The 23,317-nt window shown below is 32.9% G+C and overlaps 1 protein-coding gene across 3 annotated transcripts in view; it reads right to left on the reverse strand.

The window, feature by feature from the left end:
• tinc (tincar) overlaps window positions 1-14,750 on the reverse strand; it is a 183,138-nt gene extending 168,388 nt beyond the window's left edge. For all 3 annotated transcript variants that reach the window (XM_065350871.1, XM_065350866.1, XM_065350868.1), the window contains exon 1: window positions 14,387-14,750. The gene's annotated coding sequence lies outside the window, so the exon portion shown is untranslated. The remainder of the gene's footprint in view (window positions 1-14,386) is intronic.
• Between the last annotated feature and the right edge of the window lie 8,567 nt (window positions 14,751-23,317).

Below are 23,317 nucleotides of genomic sequence, written 5' to 3' on the forward strand. Positions count from 1 at the left end.
CACTCAAGTCTCAAAAGACTAATTTCAGACGAATTTTTTTCCTAAAATTTACCAATTTTCATTTGATTCCTCGTTAGTTGTGAGAAAATTGTAATAAAATTAATCATATGAGTGGAACATTTTTTTGAACTATTTTAAAGACTAGTCTTCTAAGGGAGAATCAAGTTAGCGCAAGAGCAAAATGATTGGAACACTAAAATAAATTTCATCCAAAAAACGCAAATTCTATGACATTTTTTCATCAGTTATTTAAAAGAGGTCATGGAATTGTATCAAAAGAAAGGATTCAAGCAAATTCTTCCCTAACGAAAGTTAGTCAATCAAAATTCGTCCCATATGTTAAATTCTTCCCCAATTAGGTACCCATGCAATTTTTCTCATAAATTTTCAAGGTATTTGAGAACTTCATGATATTGTGTCCTAATCAGATTTAAAAGGCGAAAGATGAAGTTGAGCTGTTGTTTTTGACTCTTGATAAAAAATATAAAGCTGTAGTTTTTGGCTTTCAAAATTTGATGCAGCTGATATGGGGCTTTTGGCTAGCTTTTACTTGTGATCAAATATGGTCTTTTGAGATGACAAATTGAAAAAATTCCACATTCTCATTGAAAAAAACTGAGATTTGAAATTTTAGTTCAAAAATATACTCAAGTAAGTATTATAATAAAATTACATTGCTCAAATCAAAATGTGCACTTTAATTTTTCAAGCTGGTAGGTATTTAATGAAATTTATTTCCATCCAATGAGAATTTCGAAACTTTCAAAAAAAGAACCAATAGAAAAGCCGAAAAAATATAGCTTTTAGCTGGTAAACGATACAGGTGAGCTGGCTTTCAGCTTACAAAAAGCATCGGATTTTGGCTTTTCACTTCTAGTTTTCAGCTGGCTCTCCAAGTCTGGTCCCATTATTCAAATTTTTCAAAGTTCTCAAATTTCCAGAAGATTGACGAAAAAAACTTTCATTGGAGAAGAATTTTGTGGAAAAAATGTCATCCGGGAAGGATTTTATGCTGTTGATGCCTTATCTACTAATGCCAATCCATTGACTTCAAGTCAAAAATTCGAAAATCAGAATCATAAAAAATATCTTGGAAAACTAGCTTTTTAAAAACCCCACCAAAAGTACTCGTATTTTAAACCAGGATCCACGTCTCGTTGTCATATTACTAGGTAGGTACAGGTACTCGTAAAATCTGAATTTTCGAATTTCATCACCCGTCTATCGCAATGAGTCATCAAAAAACTCAACATCAATTATTGCTGCTTCCTCCAATATCAAAACACATAAAGTGACTCTAGCTATATGTATAAAAATCTAACAAAAGATACCTCAATAATTTCACTGCTTATTATTCATGATTCGACCACGGACATTGTTTCGTATTTTTTTCATCCTTCAAAAAGGTAGATAGGTAGGTATTATTTACACCATATTTCTAAATCAAACCATCCACCTAGTTTTGAACGTAACATCTGAATAAATCGATACCTGGGTAATATAAATTCACACCCAACGTATTATTTTTCCCGAATTCGATAAAAACACAGGTGCAAAGAGTCACAATTCATTATCTAATCGTAACAAAATTACTTAATTAGTAATGTAAACATTTCACGAAGATGTAGCACCTGGATAAGGAAAAAAAACACTAACATAACTTCGTATGCAATTATCAAGGCGATGAAAATCGTACACCGAAAAGCAGGTGTATCTAGGATGCACTTGATAATCGTAAACTGATACCTCGCTAATTACCTCAGTAAAAAACGCCTGAACTCTTTCCTAAGTATATGTTTGGGATGACGTAAAAATTTGGCAAGCTATTTTTTATATCGTATAATCATGGCACGTATTTATTTATAGAGTAATCAAAACGCTCATTTCCATAACATGCGAATCCACAAATTTGTATACAAAGTAACTGGAAGACTTCCGATAGACTAAATGAATTCCTAATCGATACACTTCCACGACAATCCTATAAATTACCGTACATAATTTCGCGCAGACTGCAGCGGTTGAATCAGCGATGGAAAAATTTCACAAATGATTTTTTTTTTCGGTCATTGCTACCTGCATAATAAGTTTAATTTTTGCACGTGGATTTCACGTGCGTAGTACGATTAATAACGACACCTGCCCTGCCCACCATTTAGGAATACTTTTGACAATTTTTACACTCGTTATTTCGCTCATCACCAATTAACGCCACCATAATTACGCCATAGAAGCGTGCAACGTCGCATCTCATTTTCGCTGATGGTTTTCAAAATGGCATAATATTTTTCACCACCTTTAAATTAACTCTTCGAAATGACAACGACGAAGGTAATAGGTAATATCTCTATTCTACCTATGAGTAATGTGCCTCATGCCTACATATGTAAATCGGTGTTTATCGAACGATACCATCTCATCGTATAAATATATCAGCGCTATAACAAGAGAAGTCAATCAGTTCTCCCGATGACATCATCTGATAGACTTATAATATACTGTCCTACAACACAATAACCCATTCAATACGATCTGATACTATATAGACGTGTAGAATACTCAATTCCCTCGAGCTCTTCTTTTTCAAACAATAAAAACTCATACGATGTAACGTTCTCCTGGCCTTTTAAAAATCAATGCGACTCTATCCGGCTAATTTTCTAATTTATTTTTCATCGAGTTTATTCTTCTGCTGAAATGCAAATGGTTCTAAATGTATTATAGGGACTGTCTAGAAGGCAAACTATTAGTGCTGAGACTGCTGAGGGTGGAAATTTTTCTGACGAATATGGAAAAATTCTAGATTACTCTCGATCATTACTGCAAAGTGAGAAATTTTGGATAAAAATGACGATATGAAAATTTCCATTATCAAAATGAGCCATTTCCATGGAGATGACACCTATAATCCCTCAAATTTGGGAGCAAAATTTTAAAATGGTCCAAGTCATGCCCTTTTTGACGCCCTCTCTATGCCTTCAGCTCTGGCATTTTTGAGAAAATTGATAGTATCTAGTTATGTTTTCGAAGTTCCCAAAAACAAATTCACTCTCATTGGTTAAATCGACATAAAATGATCCAGGACTGACCTTGGGATATTTTTCAGATTTTAAAAAAAATATCCACACAATCCCAAGGCAACTTTTCTAGAGGGCTGTTAAATAATCGAAATATGATTTCAACGATCCATTCCATCAACAACATTCGAATTTTAGGGAGAAAAGTAGGGCTAAAAAAATAGGGATAGGTACATATCCAATGAAAATGGGAATGCTACCATCGTCGATGGTATTCTTTTGTCGAAAATCGTGACATTGAATAATTTTTAGCCAGAAGAAAAGTTTTCCAAAGAGAGTGTTTTTTCTTCATTCATCGTACCCATAAAACATCTATCCTATAAAGCTGCAAGAAAAATAAATACCCCAAAAATACGCGAAAAATACGAAAAAAATTAATTAAAAAATACCCGAAAAATCGGAAAAAAGTCCTGAGCCCGATCTATGGTACCTAGAGAGCTGATTTTTTTTTTTAATCGACAGCTTAACGTCTTTAGAATATAGGAAAAATACGCGGGGGCAAAAATTTTGTAATTAAAGGGCCCAAATTTTGAGTTTAAATGGGTTGTTTTTGCCGTTTTTTCGATTATTCTCAAATATATCAAGAACGAAAAAGGCTAGAAGGGTGGTTAATACCTCATTTTAAAGAGCATTACATCCTGAACATTTCCCTCGATTACATTACCCCTCTGGGGTTTTTAGTTTTTGAGCTATTTTGAATTCAAATTTCAAATTTCAGTTACACAATTTTGAATTAAATTATCTCGAAAACTAAAAACGCTAGATGGGTACTGTCAACGAGGGAAATGTTCGAAATTTCATGCTCTGTAAAATGGTGAAAACAGATTAGAAAAAAGTTGCTCAGATCGTGCAATTTTGATCGTTTTTTATGGAATCTTGAAACAAAAAACCGTTAAGACGATGCGTGTACTTATACACCCACACAAGCATACACACAACCACCACAACGCATCGCGATTTTCGTTGTTATTCCAGACAGGATCACGCGACATGCGCGCGCATACAAACCTCCCACTCCTCCAACAACGGACATCTTACAATACGAGAAGATTTCTGCAAATCGAAATCGATCAAGCTTGAAATTGTCAATAGAAACAGTTATTATAATATTTATAATATTGCTATTTGCTAATGTTATATAATGTAAATCCATCTATCTTTGGTGCTTTGCTTTCGCGTCTATCATCTATCTTTTTAATCAAAGTTTTAATCGAAGCATATCAGTACTTATGTACTTATGTACCAAATTATGAATTATTGACATACCTACCCTTAAACGTTGCAAAATCCAAAATTGCTTAGAATGCCATAAAAGACGTTCAAAAATTTAAAAAAAAAAACGAGTTAAAATATCAAAATTTATGAAAATAACTTAAAAATTAAAATGAAGAAATATTGTAAAAATTTTAAGTAGGTACCAAAAATTTCAAAAATGGTTGCTTGAAAATTCATTAAAAGTATTGGAGGTTGAAAAAAATTGTTCAAAGTGCTGAAAGTCGTTGAAAGTGGTATGAAAATGAATGAAATGATTCATCCAAAATGATGTTTCAAATCCTAAAAATTGTTTACAATTTCTTGAAAACGGCTGAAAATTTTATTGCGAAAAATGACATAAAATCAAATAGAATGTACCAAAAATTGTGTTGAAAATTCAGAAATTCTTTTAAAACATTAATTATTGGAAAGTGATGATTGTATTCACTGGCTGTATTTTACAAACAGTTGGTTGGTAGGTTGCTTTCGTTCACGCTGTTGTCCCATTCCAAAATAACCAAAAGTCTTTTTGTTTTTTTAAATGAGCGATTATTTTTGACATTGCAACTATGTATCGACGTGATAGAATTTTGAATGAAGTGCAGATTATGTATAGTTTTTAAGGAAAGGTACTTGGGAGCAAACCTCTTCTGAGAGTGAGCGAAGGGGGGTTTGGGGGCGCAGCCCCCAAGAGCGAGTTCCGAGGGCGAAGCCCGAGGAACGAGTATGGGGGTTGGGCCGCGAAGCGGCCAGGGGGCGTAGCCCCCTAGTAAGGGATAATTTCGCAAAGCATTAAGCATGTTTTCTTCCTCGGCAACTTCACAGAGGGGAATTGTTATCAATAACCATAACGTTCACACTTACCAACAAATCGATAATAACAACGAAATAATCATAAAAACAAATAAAAGCCAACCTCTAGGCGCTAGATATTACTTTTTATTCGAACGAAACGCTGAACTGTATATCAAGTTGCGAGCACGTCGATTGGAAAAATTTCCCATTAATTCTATACTCGTCAACTACGACGAAAGAAAACACATTAATCCAAGAATGAAAAAAAAATATTTTAAAAAACGTGACACACGTCGTGTGTCACTTCGTATAGTACACACACACAGACAGTACTTTTACCTAATATGTCACGATGCAAAATCCCTAAAAAGTGAAAGTACCATATAAATACGATTTAGTCACCAAAAAGAAGAAGAGGAACAGATAGACCGAGAAGTGCTTCGTTTCGCAACAAATTATAAATCTACGTCGAAGCTGTCGGTGTTGCATCGGCAGCGCGACGACGACCGCGATGAATCATCGTATCGCGAAAGAGCGACGCGTTACGATACATCCACATCGACCGAAACAACATCAGGCTGCGAAGGGTGAAGACTACGTAGAAAAACCAGAACACTCGACGAATTTATACAAAAGGGAGAGAGAATCCAATAAAAGAAGAATAAGCGATAACTCCTACATCATTCTGTTTGATCAGCGCCATGCCATAGCCCATATAGTCGGGAGAGGGTGGCAAATTTAAGGGTTGTAAACGATCATTACCCTTTATATTATTAACATTCCAGTGTCTTCTTCCAGACCGCCCTCTGCTCCTTTACCTCACGTATTCGTCACGAAAAACGCGTAAAACTGTCACCTACGAGCGTTTTGTACTAGATTCTTCGTTCGCTTTTCGCCAGCTTTTTACTAATTACGAATTACAATTAAACGCGATTCATTTCCCTTTGTTTCAGCAGCCAGCTTGCGAGTACAACCACCTACAGATACTCGTACACCCGCTTGTGATGGTATTTTTGCTGCAAGCGAGAGAAACGCGTCATTTAGCTTTGAAAATTTACAGATACAAATAGGTACCATGTATTCGTATGCACATTTAGGCACACGAATTGAGCTAAATTTAGAACTTTCGAGCGGCTGACAGACATCGTTAAAAGAGATGAAATCCTTTTCGTTTCCGAAATACGAAGAAATCTTTGCCGGCTGGTCTTATAAATTAGGAGGAAAAATCTAATACCAGTACGTTACTTGGTTCAGCATTTTAAGCTCTTTTCATACACTTGAAATACGAGTACAGTAAAAAGCAGCCAATTTAAATTGAATTTCAAAGTTAAAAAGTTTAAAAAGGTGAGAAACTAACAATGCATTTTCAAAATTGAAACGGAACTTGTAAATGTTGGTCGAGAAAATCAAATAAAAATGGTTCTTGAAAAAAAATTTAACATGTGTTTTGAGCGAACAGACCCAAGTCTTGAACTTCAGATTGATCACCAATTTGCTGAGTGAAGGAAGTGACATCAAATTGGGCCACCTTGTATGAAAATTCAAACGCAGCAATCCTCTTGAATTATGAAAACAGACACTACCGGTTTTTTTTTTTCATGTTTCATAAAGTGTTGTATCAAAATCCTCGGTCGAACATTTGGGGGGGGGGGGAGGAGACAAAAAGAGCGCTTTTGTGTAGTCAATACGTTATCATTTTTACCATTTACTTCACCTCATCCATGTCGTGAAGCTCCTCTTACAAAATAACCTATTTTGAAAATTGAAGGCATTCAAGGGTGGATGAATTTTCGAAAGTGCCTTAAAATTTCAATGAATTATATATGTGAGGGCGCATACGAAAAGGGACCATACGACCAAAAAAAAGCTCATTCAATTTCAAAGAAGGCAATTTCATAAGATGGAATATTTTGCTTGTCTTGAGAAATTACCAACACAAGAAACAAGAATTCGCCTTCAAAATTGACGAAATTTCAACTTGAAATAATGTTAAGGAACAGTGGGGAGGGGGGGTTGGAATTCTTCTCCAGAGCCGCCGAGAGCCAATATGAAGACCACACGGAAAGAATCAGACAAGTCAAGAATTTTCAAAAATGAGTTTAGGGTCGCATTAAATTCACAGGAGTAAAAAAATGTAGTAAAAAAATCATTTTTTTTTCTATTATGCCTCGAGTTGTGTTTGTGAGATGTTGTGACATATATTTCCAGTCATTACTTTTATGAAATTCAAATTCAATACAAAATTAGAGCATTTCGATACTTTAAAACGCCCTAACACAAAAGTTTAAAAAAGTGACTTGTCTGGCTGTGGACTCTTCATATGAGCTCGGAGGAAATAATGAAGGTCTCCTGAAAAGTTTTCGCACCCCCCCCCCCTCCTACCTGCAAACCAAGTAGGTATGTTTTTTGTTCAAAAAGACTGAAAATAAGACGTTGTTTGCAAAACAGAGTTTTTCACAAGTTTTCCTCTGTGAAGAAGTCATCCCCCCTCTCTCCAGAAAAATGGATAAATTCATTTTCTCAAAAATTTAATTGGAGAAGTTTCCTCCAAAAAAGAAATTTTCTCAACAAGAAGTTTCATTTTTGAAAGTTTAGGTTAAGAACAAATTTTGTTTTGGGACAAAACAATTTTTGGAGAGGTTTTCTCACTGGCACACAATTTTTTTGAAAAAGTTTTGCTCAGGAGACTTTTTTAAAAACAAAGATGAATAGTTTCTATTTTCTCTTCATAAAATGAAGTTTTCAGTTTTTCTTCAAAAATCAAGATTATGTCTATTTTTTGTTCAAAAATGAAGTTTTTATTTTTTTTCCTTCAAAAATGAGGGTTGCATTTTCTGCTCAACAATAAGGTTTTCATTATTACATATTTCTGATATTTCTGAGGTACATCTAACTAGAAATCTAGAATTTCAACGAGACTTTCACTTATTCTTATCACCCTGCAAGGATTCTTTTCAAAAACCAAAACAAGTTACTAAAAACAACCTCAAAAAACCAATTAACCAACCACCCTCATCTTCCAAAAACCAATCTAACCATCTCGCGAATTCCTCTATAGGTACAGTACAAAAAATTCTCAACATTGACAACTCTGACCTCGTGTCGACGGTCGATATCTCAATACCCGAATACATTTCACACTTATTAGTACATTATAAATAAAATCAGCTCTCGCGGGGATGAAATATACCTACAACCGTATTACCCATTCGCTGAACCCGTATCGGGCAATTTCCACAAGGCAACAGCCTCGTAAATCCTACAAAATAGCGAAACTGTGGTTAATAATAAGCCCCGGTTCACATTTACCACCCACCATCGTATAACATTGCCCATCACACCCTACTCTGCAGTTTGTATCATTTCGCAACTGCGTTCTTCTGATATAATTAAATTTTTTTCCGCTCTAAATTGGCCTTCTAAATAGACAGTAATGATGAAAGCTTTGTAAAACGTAAACTAATTTAAAACTCTGTACCGTATTTTTTTTTTCAAAACACAGCTCCCAATTCCCCTTCGTCCTTGCTTTCCGTATACCTCGAGCAAAAAACCCCCAATGTTTTTGGAAACTGGAAAAAATTTCCTATCTCCGGATACGGAATTAATTACACGCGTGATAACTACGATTTCACGCCCTTCAACCCTTGCTGGAGTCGAGTACACGTAAAAATAATCGAACGAAGGAACCAGCAGCGGTATGCAAAGTCGTTCGAGAGTAATTAAAAACAACGCCAAAAATCCGCCAACAACAAAAGTTACACCATTACATCCGTCTTTTTGGGCGAATAAAAATAAAAACAATAAAAACACGTGAATCGAGATATATGTACCAACTACCAAGTACAAGGTTCTTAACCTTAATGCAAAATTAGCAAAACTAACACATTGCAGTGTAGGTACGTTTTGATATACAGATAACATCCTGCATACTAATAAAAATGAAACAGATTTGTATCTTTTTTCCTGTAAATGATATTCGAACGTGCCCCATTCAATAGAGAATTCACTCAATTGTAAAAGCACATTCATACCATAAAGCTAGAATTTCATTTAATCATTTTAAAATATACGCTGTATTATTCATCGAACGATAACAAAGTATAAGTTACTTAGGCGGCCGATTCAAAAAACGTGTCGCATTAAAATTCAAATAAGTTACTAAGGTACGTTTGTGTAAGCTGATTTTCCGAATCAGTAGGGAAAAAAACTGTTCTAAAAATAGGTAAATATAAAAAAAAAAAGTATTGTATATTCAAATGAATCATCAATTCTGGAAACTGCTTTGAAAATATTCAGTCAAGTTTGACAAAATGTTCCGTCAATTCTGTAATGATCAAAAATGAGGAAGCGTTATTGTGTGCATGTGCACAACGTTAGGTCATCTCGGGTCTATAAATGAGCCCTATTTTTCAACACACCTCACCCATAGGTATAATTTTTCTCCTTCAACGTTTGTCCAATACGAGTATGAACGAAATCACGTGGAAAAATAGTAGGGAGTTGCACTCACGAATAATCCAATTTACTATGCTACCACATCCTGCTCGGTCCACTCGAGATAACGCACGTAAAAGCGAACAATATTGTATGAGTAGGTATTTATTCGTTGAAAATTAAGCCCCGGAAGGGAGAAGGCCTACCTTCATTCTTCGAGATTCACCTCTCCTCTAGTATCAAGTAAAATTTCGTAACCTTGATCTTCTGTCAGTCGAGTAGGTACTTCCTTTATACAAGAGCAAATAACGCAACATAAGCTTTGGGCGATTTATATAAAAGGATGACATTCGCCAATTACCAAAAATACTTTGTTTTTTTCGTTATAACTTGAACGATTACATATTAGAATCGTTTCTTCTAAAGTTTCAAATTTCTATGTATTCCTTTCGTTGATTCGTTAGCGATAAAAATTAGCGAATTTTTTTGGTAAGTTGATCATTTCGAACGCGATATCTCTATACCTTGTTTTTTCTTCGAATTACTTATAAAATAGGCATCCAATATCGATAGAACTATTAAATTGTTACACCGCGTTTACCTTGGGTGATCAGATAAAATAAAATGAAAAAAAGAAAAGAAAAAAGAAAAAAACCAATAGTTTACGATTCGTGAACACGATAATCTTAGAATGGCGTTTATACCAAATACGTACTGTTTCAATTGCTGATTCATTATCTTGCTAAGGCAAAAGAAACGTTTCCTTAGAATCTATTGTGTTCTGTGAGTTTTATCCGTTAATCAAATTAAACGGTCGATAAATTTTTCCAAACTGGAACCTATAAAGACATTATGAGGAAATGCGAATGCTGGAAATCAAACAACTGGGCCATACTTGAGTGCTTTTTGGGCAATTTTTCAAAGTAATGATGGCCTAAGCGTACATATTTTTTTTAATCTATACCACAACGAGAAACACCAACGAATAGAGAAATCACGTGTGGCCTACTTCGAAGTAAAATTAATTCAATTTAAATAAACATAATTTTCAATGACTATTTATCGAACTAAACTCGGAACGAGCATTGCAAATTTTTGTTTGAAAACTCAAAAATCCTGAGCAATTAAACATTCTGTATAATCAAAATTCAAGGTGTATGTAGTTCATTTTTCGGTGTTTAGGGGCCAACTTTCCAGAACCTTCTGGTAATATGAATGATGATTTTTTTATATAAAAAAAAAACATTCTTCATCAATTATAAAAATTGAGAAAAATTTTATGAAAATTGCATAATGTGAGATAGAATCTTATGAATTTAGGGAAGTAAAACTAAGAAGAAGGTTTTCGAAAATTGTTTACCGAACAAAATATTGCAAAAATGCGTTCGCATCAAATTATAACAAAAGAAATGTAATACGAAAATACTGTAAAATCGGTGTGAAAATCACTGAAATTTTCCATAAAATTAATGAAAAAATTAGCAAGAATTTTGTTAAAATGTCATTAAAACGGATAAAAATGAATAAAAGTTATGCAACTAAGTGATTTTGCCACTGTTGACCAAATTACTGGATATTTTATCGATTTTTGAACGTTTTCAATTGTTTTTGCAACATTTTAACATGTTACAATACATAATGTTTTTTCTCAGTTGGCCAACTTTTGCCAATTTTTCTGAAATGTTATCAATTTTTGGTAATTAGGAGTATAGGAGGGGAAATTTTTTGCAAGCGTCGTTACTTTGCTTGGACTAAATTTTTTTTTCAAAATTTAAAAAAAATTTCAAGGGTAGAAAAATTAAATTTTTCCGTGAAAAGATATATATAATAAAATTTCATTTAATAGTTCATGAAAAATGAATCATCGAAAGCTTCATTTTCTGACGTGAGTTCGTCAGTTCAATACTCTATAGATTCAATAATTTAGAAAAATGCTTAGAATGAGCCAAATAAATTAGTAATAAGTTTAAGTAAGTATGTCATTCAAAAGTTTTGCTAAATCAGGAAACCAAATACTAACGAACTAGCTTCAATATCTACTTTTACATAAACAAGACCATATCAAAGTGGTATACATAGAATAAAATAACAACATGAAACCACAATTCGAAAGTTTAAATGAAGTTTCATTTCAATGAAATTAAATCCGACCCGAGCTCCGACTCTACACCATCTGAAATACGAATAGCAAAAACAAAAAATCCAAAAATGCATACCCCTCCCTAGCTCTTTCTTCCAGCAGATTCGACCAACATGTTCAAAAATGAACTTCGTATCAACGTATTACTGTAACAGAAGCAATAACCGACAAAATTCTGTACATATTCCGAATATACATACAATATACATATTATATGCGCATTCGATTTCCTTTCAGAATGGGAATTTTGCAGATCAGTTTGCCTTATAGAAAAAGGATACGATACATACTAGTACCTACATTTTATGCAAAATAGAATATAAATTTTTTCAACATTGCTATGTAAGTCTTACCATAATGTTATAGTTGCTATATCTACTCGTATATAAATGATGAATTAAACAAAAAAAATGAACCGCAGAAACTCAATAAAAGAAAATGTAAACAGAAACAAGGAGACAGTGCGTTCAAATAATAATACGGAAATTAAATACCCTCGACTTGAGAAAAACACGTATCATACAACACCTACACCTACGCACCTCACTACTCCATCATCAACCGCTTCATTAATTGAAAACGCTTTTAAGTAGTCAATTTGAATTCATTAAGGAAGCCGCAGCCTTGATGTCTCCTGGTCAACGTCCGTCGTCATTCAGACGAATTTTTTTTCCATAAACGTGAAAAAAATCGCTAATAAACAATAGAAAACCTGCACCTACTCGTATATGTCCTACATCCTATATGAAGATGTTCGCATCAAAGGCAAGTCCAATCTAAATGTTAATTTCCGTGCAGAACAGCTATGATAATAACTCAAAATTATCTCGTTTATTTGGCCAACATAAATAAACCCTTATTTTTATTATAAAATTAATTATAAAAGTTAATTAAAAAATTTTGTCAACACTGTTTAATATTCTCGAGTATTTTAATGGGGAAATATGAGGTCGAGTAATGGTTTTGGAAAATTCCTGTTTTTGGAGCGGAGTATCGTCTCTAAAATTGAACGCAACGTGATACTGTAAAGAAGTAGAACCTATACCAAACCAACATAGAAAGGAAAACGCTACATATTTTCAGAAATTTTCCATCAAAATAACGACGAAGAACCCTCCTTTGTTACTTAGTCGTCGGTTGTCTGTTCAATCGACATGAAAATACTGAAACCAATTAAAAGGCTTTCAAGATGAATGAAATTCTAAGGATGTAAAATGACCTGATTTAAATATTTATTCCAGTTTTGAAGAGATACAAAAATGTCAACTTTGGTCGTATTGTTGGAATAATCCGAAGTAATCGTTCAATTTAAGAAACATCGTAGGTAATTATACTTTGGTAAATTGTGGAATTCAATTGGAAGGGTGGCTTTATGATGAATAAAAATGTCAACAGTTTGGCGGTTTTAAATCAAGTGAAGGAATCTTCCATAGTATCTTCATTTTCATTATGATATTGGCGCTGTCAATCGTCATTCTATAAATAGGTACGATTATGCTAAAGGGTAGGTATGTCAGACTTGTTCGGTGCAATTTTCATTACCTATTTGAATGAAACTGTGGCAAACTACATACAGGGTGGACAGAAATATCGGGTACCCCTAAGAAAGTTTTTCATTAAAAATATAGGTTGGCAACGTGAAATAGATGCATATGATTGGTGAAATGTTATCTCTCCAGTCTAACAACCAATCATGTGCTACCATTATTATCATTCACTGTGACCAATCGAAGTATTTAGCAGAAAACTTTTTTAGGGGTACCCGATATTTCTGTCCACCCTATACAGGGTGCCCAGAAATATCGAGTACCCCTAAGAAAGTTTTTCATTAAAAATATAGGTTGGCAACGTGAAATAGATGCATATGATTGGTGGAATGTTATCTCTCCAGTCCAACAACCAATCATGTGCTGTCATTATTATCATTCACTGTGACCAACCCAAGTATTTTAGTAGAAAACTTTTTTAGCTGGGGTACTCGATATTCCTGGGCACCGTGTAAATACCTATGCAATCACATGGAAACTCAAAAAGAGCCTTCAAGCACCCATAGTTTAAAAGAAGTTTTAGTTTTAAAAAAATAAGTTGACAACATGGAATAGATCGCATGGATGGTAGATTAGCTGTTAGAGATTAGATAGATGCATGATGCATTTTATGTTTCTGTATGATTGGTGGAATGTTATCATCAACGAATCATATGGCTGTTCACTGTGACCAACCTAAATATTCAATACAAAACTTTTTTGGGAGTAACAACTGAATAGTTAATTTAGGTTACAGTATAGAATAGTGAGAGATGCAATTCTTCATACCGATGTTTGAAACGAAAACTAGATAGATTTCATTTTGCATACAATGAAATTTTATTTAGCTCGTACTCGTACTGCAGCAATAAGCAATAACTCCTGTTTGGATTTAACAATCGAAGTGTAATTAAAATTTGTTTTATGACTTCCTGAACAACTGAGTTCATTTGTGAAATCAGATCATTCCAATTCCAAATATTGCAATTTGCAATTCGTTTGGTTATCTGTTGCACTGGAACTTACCGAATCTCCTTCCTCTTGATTGATTGGCAGAGTACCTACTTCATAACTGATCAGCGAATCAGCATTAGTTATACAAAACGCGGGGTACATATTTCTTGAAATTCTACTAATGACAAAAAATTTTAAAAACTCACCTTCGAACTAAGTATATCCACGATAATTCTGACAGTTTTGACACCCTCTATCAACACAGTTTTAAACAATCACAAATTGAACTTGATGAATTTTTACCGGCGAATTACACGAGAAAATCACTAAAAAAAAATTCGAACATTCAAGGAGAAAACACATTCACGAACCGACACTGGGAATCGAATAATGTACTAAGAGTAAACTCACAAAATACACAATCACGAAAACTAATTAAAAATTACTATTCTTACGTACGGTAATAATTATTCGAATATCTTCGAAATATTAAACACGCACGTAAATAATGCACATGGGACACCCGCAAAACACACACTACGTCGAATACCACGAGTAAAACGAAGAGAACCCGAGAGCCGAAGAGCATGATTCGCTTGTTGCTTAGCGGCTTTTTTGTAGCAGTGTTGTCGAGCTAACAACTCGTAAAGTAATATTGTACAAGTTTGGGATTCTGTTAGGGATTCTCATCTATGTGATTTACACAAAATACGACAAAATACAAAAGTATAAAAAATCCTCTGGATGGTGCTTTCGATCCTCAAAGACAATTCGAAGCGAATAGATTTTTCTAGGAAAATGTAATTTCTTCAAAAAATGAGCTCGTAAATTACTTAGGGATTGTTTGTTATGATGATCTTTCGAGAAAATAAAATATTCTTCGAATGGAACTACACAGAATTTGTTTTTCTGATTTTCAATTCGACTTTGAAACTGAAAGGGCTTCAAAACATTTGAGAATAAACGAATTTTTAGAAGTTACCTATACTTGCCTAATTCACTTGAAATGACCTGATTATGAAATATGAATAATTCTTGATGATTCCTAGTTGGGTTTGAACTTTAAAGCAAAAAAGGATCATCACAAAATTTTAACCATTTTTTATAAATCTTTTTTAAGCAAATCACTATCTGCGCATGATTATTATTTTTAATTCTTACACGTTATAGTGTTAATTTGTAGCTTCTTTGAATTTGCTAGGAGCCAAGAAAATAAAAATTGTTTTAAAAAACAAATAAAAACAAACTTGAAGAAAATAAACAATACTTACCTTCTTAGAATAAAAAAGAGGAAGTTTCATGATTCCCTTAGGTACATGAAACAGTCAAAATGAAATTTTAAAAATGAAAAAGTATTGGACCAAGTACCTAACTCATATGTATTACATATCTACCTAAGTCAAGTATAACATTTTGATTCGAAAGTTTCAGAAGACAAAATTTATTAACGTTTGACTTTTTCCCAACTTCAAACTTTCTATTTTGATAAATATGTAAATGGGCATAGGTACTTAAGTTTCAACATAATACCTAATGAAAAAATATGAAAAAGGACTAGTCTAAATGTAAGTAATTTTAAAATATTTTGTATATGAAATTCAACTTTTTAAAATGCAGAACCTGTACATTTCTGATGACATGACCTATGATGAAATCAGAACAGTATTAAATTAAAAACTTAGTTGCCTATCCAATGGTCTGCATAGAGTTTTCAAATTTTTAAAACTTTTTTATTCTATTAAAAAAAGACTCATTTAAAAAGTGATCAATCAACTGTAACACATTTATTTTTTGAAAGTGATATATTGTTACGACATATTTTTTTCATTGTAATATTATTCTGACATTACAAATTACATTTTGCAATCATAAATAAAATCAAATTAAATTACATGTGTAATTTAAGACACGCCCAAATCTTCAAGCCAAAACACGAAAGACGTTCCTGTCTTTCGAAATGCATTTAAAAATTGTACCAGAGCTAACACTGCTTGAAATACACAGTGTTGTCAAGACGAAAAAGCAATAAAAGAAATTTGCTATATCGTGGAATGGGTGCATTACTTGCACATTATCATCAATTCATCATCGTAGATGAGTCATCTTATTAATGAGATTGGACTTGAGAAAAATATAGTAAATAAGAACTAAAAATAATCTAATTATTGCAAGAAAACTGAGCTAACACCTGTTTTCAATGCAATTGGAGGTACTTTATGAATACCGATCTGTTCACGTTTGATTATTTTTTTTCACGGCGATAGATTTTAAATAGGCAAGTAATTTGATGAGAAATGACACACAAAAACGTTTTTTTTTGCGACAAATGACTAATCACTGCAGGTATAAATTATTTTTATGTGCTTTATTTTCACACTTTTACTTTAATCAATCATTCGACTATAAAAATCATCAACCTATTCGAAGTAGGCAAACAGAGCATAAACGTTTACTCGTTAATTCATTTTAAGATTTTTAATTCAACTTTTGATACTGAATCAAAGAGAAATTATGTCTGTTGACATTGCAACATAATTCCGAACATTTTTATGACAAATTCTGAGTGCTCTACTGTAAATTTTTTAATCTTTTGAGGAGAAAATAACCTACTAAATTATTATATTTTCATTTTAAGATTAATATTGTCAAGTTCACCTAATGCTGCGCTTACATAAGCTGTAGTGTAACGCACCTAAAAAGATGTTAAGATGTTATTATTAAAATATAATTTTCAACTTGGTGTAGGTAATTCGACAATTAAATACGTACTTACTTGCTATCAGAATAATTATGCAACACGATAAATAAGTAGGTATATCACATTCTGCGCATTGCTTGCATTTTTTCCATTTTTTTGTGCTTAACTTTGATTTTATTATACTTACCAAGTACATAGTAACATTGAAATATTTTAATTTCTAACAGCTCACGTGTGCATTTCATACAGAATACCTATACATGAGCATAATTATTTTTATCTCCCGCTGTGTAATTACTTCGGTAAATTGAATAAGCTAGCAAGTCAAGTTTCGTGTTTTATCGTAAAATATGCAAACGTATGCATTTCTTTACAAGTGCAAGTGCTTACTTAGCAATTAGAAACTGATCGTCGATCACTGATAATTCATAATTGCTTGAGTCAAGTCGGTTATTTTTATAATGAATTACGCTAAATAAATCGATTATAACATTCAACTTATTATCTACATACATCATGTCATTAATCTGCTACTAAAATATATTACTGAGAAATCGAATTTATCATCCTATCTTGATATGTTCATATTGTTCTTATTCTCTTATTCTACCCAAGCTATAATTGTTGTATAAATTGTTACCTGTTCATTTTATTTTTATTTCATTTTTCTCAACGTTTTCAATGTTCACGTAAATATGTTTCTACATTGTCGAATTTATAAGGTTTTCCACTCGGTGTTCTTCTTGCATTTATATGTATTTTTCATCACATTTTGTATTTTCAATATGTTAAGCTGTCTAGTTGCTATAAACCCCCCACGGTAAAGTGATTGTTCAGCAAATATTGAATAATATAACATTTTTGAAGGAAAAAAAAAAAAAAAAAAAGGTATGAATTTAAGTGAAAATATTTTTAATATCTCACGAATTAGCTCGAATGTTAAATTCGGAAGGTTCCAAATCAGGTATATTTTATATCATGTTCTAGCGGTCAAAAAAAGGTGCCTGGACCAGTCAGCAGCTGTTTACTAATAATCGAGATGGAATTGTGCCTAAGGTTTCTAGTAACACCTGGCACGCGACTGACAAGTTTTTTCAACATTAACTGCTGGCATGGCGCTTCGTCGATCGTATTTCACCTTTATCATCGACAACTAAAATGTGGTTCATATAGGCGAGTCTTCACGATGGTATCTTTATCTCTTGGCCGAATTCGAAGTCGAAAATATTTTATAGCCCATGATTCTTGGCTGAGATTAAAAATACATTCTGCTTAATTGGCTTACGGTACGTTTACATTTCGGTAAAAGGTAGGTTTCTATTTAAATTAGCTTTTTGGTGGTTGTATAGGTACTCAGTAATTCTATCCGGATTCAATTTTTTTCCAATTTTTTTTTTCAGTTTAGGAATTTAAAATGAACTGGTGGGTGAGCAATTGAATTTGAGCATGTATTGGTATTGCAAATGTTTCATTTAAAATTCATAAATTGAACATGTGAGTGATTCAAACGAGTTTAGTTGGTTGGTGATAATATTTTTTCCCTGTGGAAAGGAAATATGAATATAGAATTGATAAAATAAAAAAAATATTGAGCAAGAACATTACGTAAGACTAAAACGAAGACTGTCAATCGTCAAGTGTGTGTGTTTTTTTAAAATCAACGCGCGAGTATAATAATTTTATCCGTTGACGCACATGTTAGACAAGTTAGCCTGCGCAAATGTATAAATAGTAGCATATTCTGACTATGACAGGAGTAGCTAGCTAAAAGCGATTTCAGCTAAAATAGCCTCCATATGGATGAAAATGAAGATGAATTGATGAATTTTTTAAACGTTTTTAGGCATTAATCAAAATTATCCATCCTAGTCTTTGTCTTTGTTATTAAAAAAGTGGAAGAACTTTTTCGGCCAAGTTGGTTTTTTAACAAAAAAAAAAAAAATCAAAAATTTCATAGAAAATGAATTCATAGTTTCTGACTTTATGTTTATGTAGGCAATCAAATAGGTATTTTTATGACGATTTATGGTAGTTAACGACCTCTGGCGACGCAATTCATAATTTCGTTGTTTTTATGACTGATTTATGAATGAATGAACTGGTTAATGGAAGACGATTACAAGGTCATTTTATTTTAAAACTTGTTCGAATTAACATCTCGTCAGAGATCAGGGGTGCTGTAATGGGGGTTTCGTGATGAGTAACTCATCAAATGAATTTTTTTGGGGGGGGGGGAGTGAAAAATTTTTCATTTTTTCTCTCCCCCCCCCAAGTGAGAAAAAATATATAATTTACCATGCAAAAATTGATAATTGCTCGTAATATCAAAAAAATTTTCTCCCTCGCTTCGCTCGGGTGAACCATTGATTTTTACTCCTTGAAATAAATACCTATTCAAAACCTTTCGCTCGGGCTAGATCACTTCCCTTTCCTTTGACCAAAGTAAGGGGAGAGGGAAAGAAAAATTGACTTCTCCCATCAAAAATAATGATGTTTTACTCTTGAAGAATTGCAAATTTTCAAAAGCTTCAGCCCTCGCTTCGCTCGGGCTTTTATGGTATTCGATTTACTCTCCCAAAGACAAAAAATTTTGAAGCCATGAAAACAAAGTTTATACCTCGTACATCATCAGAAATGGTATTATTTTGCACCTCGTATTATTACTTTTTCACGGCTTTCGCCCTCGCTTTGCTCGGGCAGATTTAAATTAAACTTGCTACTCTAGTTTTCAAACATTTCCTAGAATGGAAAAAATTAACCCAAGAAATTTTAAAAACATATCTACTCCATTATTGAAAAATTTCAATTACACTTAAATAATTATTCAACATTTTTTTTTCTAACTTCCGTTTTTAAAAAATGGTTCGAACAATCTCTGGCAAATTAGTTGGGAAAATTTTTGTGGAAGTATAGTGGGGTAAAGTTTTACTGAGAATAGGGGGGGGGGAACTCATCAAATGCTCAGGGGGATCACAGCACCCCTGTCAGAGATATTAAATACGAAGTAAATGCCGACAAATTTGTATTAATTGCGTATATATTCTCATTACATTCTCTATTTTTGCATCAGTACCATAATACATTTGTATTTAAAAAGTGCTTTACTTTTTCCTTTCAGTTTTGTGTTTTTGGTAACACAAATTTTAATGTGACAATACAGCTTCATCATTCTGTGTTCAATTACCTATCAATGAAAAAACTTCTGAAATTGAAAGAAATATAAATAAATATCTATGCTCCAAATATCCAACAACGTTCAAAAGAAGCTCAATAATTCATCGTTGCTAAATAAAAATACGAATATGGAGCAGATGAGCAGAAATCTGGATATCGTGTTACAATATTTCAAACCGATCAATCTTACTTCAAATCCTGTTTCACCATCACAATCACTGGACTCTGAATCAGGCTACGATTGCGATGAAACCATTCAAACCATGAAATTTCACTCTCATCAGCTTGGAATACGATCGGTCCATGGGAACTTGGGTAATACTAACCATTTCATTGATCTATTTTCAGATAGGCCTAAGTAAACCTGAGGTAAATGAACACTATGAATACTAATACAAAATGACTACTGTAGATGAGCCAGACTGCAAATTGGCCTCAAATTCTACTGGAAATATCGAGAATAACGCTGGTATTGATTCATTTATTGAACGCTATGGTCTTGAAACAGCGTCAAACGTATTCAACTCCATCACCCAATACCCACCGGAAAATATGATTACACTTTTGCATAGCTATCAGCGAGAATTGGAAAAAACAACAAAAATACTTCATAAGCGGATTCTTGTAGCTGAAATCAACAAACTTCAAAACCAAATCAACCTCAGGAGAAAATTCTGTAAAAAACACTTGATAAATGTAATCCTTCAATCACCGGATGAAAACCACATGAAAGTCCAGAAGAAAGATCTTTTGAAGTATTTGACAGTCGACCAACTATGTGACATGGTGCTGAAAATGAAAGGATACTTTGACATGGTTAGGCAAAGAAAGGAGCTCAAGAAATTAATTTGGGATAGAAATAGTTTCAGAAAAGATGAACGATTTAGGTCCATTTGTAAAAAATTGAGAAAGGAGAATACGTGGGATTACGTTGAAAAAATGCTCATGAACATTGAACCTGACCGAAGTGAATGTTGCATTTGTTTCACCAACCCAAAAGAATACATAATAGTGGATTGTGGGCATTTCTGCCTTTGTAAATGTTGTAAAGAAGAAATTGAAAAAAAAGCAGGACCAACATGCCCAATTTGCAGAAAGGGAATAGTTAAAATTATTAAAGTTTATGAGTGATCGACATCTAGTATCCAGCAATGTGGAAGGTGAACAGCCTATTAGGTCTCCAACCCCCTCACCAAGGGTAGGTAATTCAATGAACTACCTATTTATTTTGAATCGATATTATTTATACACATACGAGTGTTATGAATGCATTTACATACAAGAATTAAAACTCAGGGTTTTTAGTCGATTATTGAATTCTAGGCTTGTGATTTCAACCTCAGGAATCAGAATAATATTGTTATTTTTATAATTTTGATTATATAAAGACTTATTAGTAAAAAAAGTGTATTTTCATTTTATATAGTTTAGCAACTATTACGAGTGCGAGTACATATTTTTTGAATTGCCTATATTGATTTGAAAATTAGCATTTTAAGAAGTGTAATTATTCAACTGTGGCTTTTCTGATGTTTTAATTTATTTGCTGTCATTATTGCTGTTGTTGTTATTATTTTTTGTAAACTTGCCTGCATTTAGAAAAACGTTATTAAAAGTGTAAGTACTCATTAGGTGTATTTTTGTTTTATGAATTTGATCTTTTAATTTACGACTTTACGAGTAATACCTCAAGTATAAGTTATAATTAGGTACCTATGTAATTATATATTTTTGTAAGACTTTTTTTGTTTATTCAATCATTCCACTCATTCCATGTCTAAGTAATACGGTTTTAAACTTTATACAAAATGTGTTAATGTTTTTCATTTTCTTTCACTATTAAAAATAATAAATCTCTGGTCAAAGAACATGGTTATACATATTTTTTTCAATGAGAACTTCTTACGATTTTCTGAAAATCTCATGAGATGAGAAAATAAAATAAATTGATCGTAGTCAAGGAAATAACTTCTTCAAGTCCCCATTCAAGTTTCAATGAATTAATATTCTAAAAACACAAAACAGAAAAGTGCATTCTTTTTAAGTTTTATTTATTGTAGTATTCTTTCCCTTTGCTGGCAAAGGCTGTGAACCAATTCATTTCAGACTTCAGAGTGTAAGACAGAGGGTTCAATAATTATTAGGTAATTTTTGACACGTCTTTTTAAAAATGATTAGTAGGTACTTGATGATTGATTTACTTTTTACTTTTACTTCATTCAGGCATTTGACTTGAAATTTGGAATACGAATGAATTCTGAATAACCACGAACATGAAGATCTAGGTTCTCAATCATTATAGGTGTTTTGTATGGAATAATTTTCATTTTCTGATTCTGAACCACATTTTCGTAAGTTTGAGGCGAGGTAAGTAATGTATGTACTATATGTCTACGTAAATGAGTTTACAGTTTTCGATTTTTCGTTTATTTCGGGAGTCGAGGTTCACTTTTTTGTCGCGTAACGGCGTAACGCATATCGCAAACCGATGAATGATGATGATTTTAATTTATTCTTTCTACAATAAATTTTTTTAAACGAAAAAAATGGTTACGTATTTAGCGCTTCAACGAGTAAAATACACACTAAAACAACAAAAAATAATAGGCCTTGTGCAATAATTGATTACCAATCTGACCAATCCGTTGATTTTTAAAAATCGTTGCGAACATCTTATCAATGACGATTATCTACGAAATCGCACGATTCCGGCACACTTGATCGTTTCGTTTATTTTTAAAATCGAAATTCTAGAAATAGCTCCGATTGCCATGACTTTTTAAGGTGAAAATAAAGAAATGTCCATAATTATTCGAAGATTTGGTTAATCATTCATTTTGAAGCATTCAAAAAAAAGTACACGTCCTCATGTTTTATTGGAACGTGTCGGATTTTTACTACCAGAATATTCTTACCGTAAGTATTAAACTGTTGAAATTCTCTTATCATGTTAATTTGTTCAATTTTCATTGCAGTGTCAGTGTAAATATAGATGCTTGTTATGAAAACAACGAGTTTGTTTATTTCGCTTCTGGTTTTTAAAATAATTTCTTCCTAGGCCTAAGTACTAATCGTTATCTATTCGAAGTAATTCTGGTTTTCATCGTTACAGGGAGTGTGTTCTATTTTCATCGCTTTTCAAGATGAAATTTGTCAACTGAACGAAGATCTCTCAACTGCAGATTAAGTTACATCATCCTAGCTCAAATATGCATGGATCACAGTCAACCTGAAGATGGTAATTTTTGCAGTGAGTTTATTAATT

This window comes from Planococcus citri, chromosome 2, assembly GCF_950023065.1.
Source record: "Planococcus citri chromosome 2, ihPlaCitr1.1, whole genome shotgun sequence".
Lineage (NCBI taxonomy): Eukaryota > Metazoa > Arthropoda > Insecta > Hemiptera > Pseudococcidae > Planococcus > Planococcus citri.